The following is a 4,988-nucleotide window of genomic DNA, read 5'->3' on the forward strand; positions in this document are numbered from 1 at the left end:
ACTATATATAGAAGTAGTTTATCTTTAGTAAGTACTACTTTATTTTATTTATAGTAAGTGCTTAGTAGTTGAACTAGTTGATTTAATAAAACTATATAAGTAATTATTAAATGAACTAGTTTATTTTACTATATAAGTAGTTTATTTTTAACAAGAAAATTAATAGAACTAGTTAATTTTTTTATTTGAAGCAATTATTCCCGCATCGACGTCGACGATGCCTATCCCGCATCCTCGTCGTCGACTCGGCAGAGGAGGCCTGCTTGATCAGAGGGGCCATGTTTGGGACTGGGCTCCGCCGGGCTGGTATTGGGAGGTGCTACATTCCGGAGGGCGTAGGTTGGTCAGGAGCCAGCCCGTCATTGACCCAAACCTTGTTTGGTGGCGGTCGCGTGGGCCAGTGACAGCGCCGAGGCTTCCGGACACCACGGAGATGATACGTCACCGTGTCAGGAAGGAGGACGAGCACGTCCATCGCTACATGGTTGCGTTGGAGGGCGGGTTCAACAATACCTGGCAGGTTCTTCAAGGATCTCACTAGAGCTATGATCATGTGATGATTCATTCTCTTTGTGTGTCCACCGCCCGCGCCGATACCCGTCAGGCGCTACAGTTCTAGCTATATGAGCGATGCTATATGTATGATACTATTCAAGGAGTATTAGTGATAATATTCGACGACGTACAGACGCAAGAGATGATGTAGTTTTGCTTATAATTGGATGCATGCTAATTTGAATACTACTTTATTTTACGATTTGGTTTTGCTTATTGAATGCTAAAATTGGAGAGCACTATGCAAGGCGTATGCATTTGATTAGTTGATAGCTTATAGCGTTTTTGTTTTTGCAGACCGGTAGTCAACCCGTGATGAATAATAATGATCTAATTTAATTTTTATAGTACATATATTGAATTGTACAAGTTTAATCTTTGAATTATGTGAAGGAAATATGCCCTAGAGGCAATAAGAATGTTATTATTTACTTCCTTATTTCATGATAAATGTTCATTATTCATGCTAGAATTGTATTAATCTGAAATTTAGTACATGTGTGGATACATAGACAAACAGAGTGTCACTAGTATGCCTCTACTTGACTAGCTCGTTGAATCAAAGATGGTTAAGTTTCCTAGCCATAGACATGAGTTGTCATTTGATTAACGGGATCACATCATCAGAAAATGATGTGATTGACTTGACCTATTCCGTTAGCTTAGCACCGGATCATTTAGTATGTTGCTATTGCTTTCTTCATGACTTATACATGTTCCTATGACTATGAGATTATGCAACTCTCGGATACTGGAGGAACACTTTGTGTGCTACCAAACGTCACAATGTAACTGGGTGATTATAAAGGTTCTCTACAGGTGTCTCCGATGGTACTTGTTGATTTGGCATAGATCGAGATTAGGATTTGCCACTCCGATTGTCGGAGAGGTATCTCTAGGCCCTCTCGGTAATGCACATCACTATAAGCCTTGCAAGCAATGTGACTAATGAGTTAGTTGCGGGATGATGCATTATGGAATGAGTAAAGAGACTTGTTGGTAACGAGATTAAACTAGGTATTGAGATACCAACGATCGAATCTCGGGCAAGTAACATACCGATGACAAAGGAAACAACATATGTTGTTATGTGGTTTGATCGATAAAGATCTTCATAGAATATGTAGGAACCAATATGAGAATCCAGGTTCCACTATTGGTTATTGACCTGAGATGAGTCTCGGTCATGTCTACATAGTTCTCAAACCCGTAGGCTCTGCACGCTTAACGTTTTGTGACGATTTGTATTATGAGTTATGTGATTTGATGACCGAAGTTTGTTCGGAGTCCCGGATGAGATCGGGGACATGACGAGGAGTCTCGAAATGGTCGAGACATAAAGGGCCAGTTCTTTTAGGCGATTCTCCGAGAATCGCCCCCCTCCCCAGCTTCTCCAGAATCATCACTTCATATTTTTTTACAATCCTAACTAATTAGACCTTAACTAGATAGGATTGTAAAAAATATATATAGTAACGATTCTGGGAGAAGCTATGGAGGGGGTGATTCTCGGAGAATTGCCCAAAAGAACTGGCCCAAAGATCGATATATTGGAAGGCTATATTCAGACATCGGAAAGGTTCCGAGTGATTCGGGTATTTTTTGGAGTACCGGAGAGTTACAGGAATTCGTATTGGGCCTTAATGAGCCATACGGGAAAGGAGAGAAAGGCTTCAAGGGTGGCCGCGCCCCTTCCCCATGGACTGGTCTGAATTGGACTAGGGAAAGGGGGCGCCCCCTTCCTTCCTTCTCCTTCTCCCTTCCCTTTTTCCTATTCCATGTGGGAGCTGGAATCCTAGTAGGACTAGGGATTCCTAGTAGGACTCCACACTTTGGGCGCGCCCTATGAGGGTCGGCCTTCTCCCTCCATCCTTTATATACGTGGCCAGGGGCACCCCATAGACACACAAGTTGATCATTGATCTCTTAGCCGTGTGCGGGGCCCGCCTCCACCATAATCCACCTCGTTCATATCATAACGGTGCTTAGGCGAAGCCTTGTTCTGGTAGCATCATCATCACCGTCATCACGATGTCGTGCTGAAGAAGCTCTCCCTCGACACTCTGCTAGATCGTGAGTTCGTGGGACGTCACCGACCCGAACATGTGCAGATCGCGGAGGTGTCGTACTTTCAGTACTAGGATCGGTCGATCGTGAAGACGTACGACTATAGCAACCCGTTGTCATAACGCTTCCGCTTACAGTCTACGAGGGTACATGGACAACACTCTTCCCTTCTTGTTGCTATGCATCACCATCATCTTGCGTGTGCGTAGGAATTTTTTTTGAAATTACTGTGTTCCCCAACAGTGGCATCCGAGCCAGGTTTATGCGTAGATGTTATGTGCACGAGTAGAACACAAGTGAGTTGTGGGCGATACAAATACTGCTTACCAGCATGTCATACTTTGGTTCGAAGGTATTGTTGGATGAAGCGGCCCGGACCGACATTATGCGTACGCTTACGCGAGACTGGTTCTACCGATGTGCTTTGCACACAGGTGGCTGGCGGGTGTTCAGTTTCTCCAACTTTAGTTGAACCGAGTGTGACTATGCCCGGTCCTTGTTGAAGGTTAAAACAACACTAACTTGACGAAATATCGTTGTGGTTTTGATGCGTAGGTAAGAACGGTTCTTGCTCAGACCATAGCAGCCACATAAAACTTGCAACAACAAACTAGACGACGTCTAACTTGTTTTTGCAGGGCATGTTGTGATGTGATATGTGATACGTCTCCAACGTATCTTTAATTTATGAAGTATTCCTGCTATTATATTATCGGTTTTGGATGTTTATGGGCTTTACTAAACAGTTTTATATTATCTTTGGGACTAACCTATTAACCGGAGGCCCAGTCCAAATTGTTGTTTTCTTGCCTATTTCAGTGTTTCGAAGAAAAGGAATATCAAACGGAGTCCAAATGGAATGAAACCTTCGGGAGAGTTATTTTTGGAACGGAAGCAATCCAGGAGACTTGGAGTAGACGTAAGGGAAGCTTCAAGGAAGCCACGAGGCAGGGAGGCACGCCCTACCCCCTGGGCGCGCCCCCACCCTCGTGACTCCCACTACTAGGGAAAAGGATAGCAGCAGCGCGGGTTTTAGGCCTATCAGCAGCGCAGGTACCCGCGCTACTAGTAAGGCGCTACAGCTAACTCTTAGTAGTAGCGCTGCCTGTACCCGCGCTACCACTATTGACTATAGCATCAGCGCTTTTCAGGAACGCGCTGCTATTACTTAGCTGTAGCGATTTCCCGGTCCAGCGCTACTGTTATATCTTTCACCATTTCCCCATTCCGGCTTCGATAAACTGCAATTTCCAGATACTAAGTACTACTAGATATCAATTTCATAAAGCATTATAGGTACTAGGTAGTACTCCCTCGGTTCGAAATTACTCGTCGTGGTTTTAGTTCAAATTTGAACTCAAACCACGACGAGTAATTTGGAACCGAGGGAGTACTAGATAACAATTTCATATATACTCAACATGCATCCTCGAGCACTACAAGGTGACATCGACGACAATCATCATATTTAGTTCTAGATGATATCGATGACGATCATCATATGTAGTTCTACATGATATCGACGACGATCATCATATGTAGTTCTAGATGATATAGCCACATACACATATGTAGTTCTCGATGATATCGACAACGATCATCATCCTCAAGCCTGGGCGGTGGGTGTTCCTGATAGTAATTAGGATGGCCTGTCCAACACGAAGATTCTTGCCAATGAGGAATCTCTTCCACCCAACCGAGTTCAAGTGTGTGCGACCATCTGTGCCCATGCGATAAGTACATGTGGTGACGGAGCCCCTTGCGGTAAGGCGTAGTCCAACTAAGCCTTCTTCATCAGGATCGATACCACAACTCACAGATAGGTTCTTTGGCAATCTCTGAATAAGAAAAACATATCAATTAATAAATAGCCTAAGCATGTGATCAGACTACACTAAAGTATATCATCGACTAGATTCCACAAAGCATATCATTGGACTCTACACTAAGGATATCATCGGATTCACTAAGCATATAATCGGATAATTTGCATTTGTAAGTATAACAATAAAGCATATATATATATCATCAAATTACTACATGCAGTACGTATAACATACCATTTCATGCCGATCGACCATGGTACTTGTCAGGCGGGTCATGAATGGCACCCCGACAAAGTCATCACGTGGCGGAATTATGTCCCATAGGTTGCACACCTCCTCCTCGCTCAGCCTCATTCTTTGAGCTATGATGGCTTCATGAAGTGGGTTCTCATCATCTTCATTGAGTGGGTCCTCATTATCTTCATCATCTTCGTCATCTTCATCATCTTCCACCAGGTTGATATAAATGACAACCAGCTTGGGTCTTTCTGCTCTGAAGGAGAATCTGATCAACTCACCACCAGTAAGACGCATGCAAGC

The sequence above is a fragment of the Triticum aestivum genome, chromosome 3A (genome assembly GCF_018294505.1).
Source record: "Triticum aestivum cultivar Chinese Spring chromosome 3A, IWGSC CS RefSeq v2.1, whole genome shotgun sequence".
NCBI lineage: Eukaryota > Viridiplantae > Streptophyta > Magnoliopsida > Poales > Poaceae > Triticum > Triticum aestivum.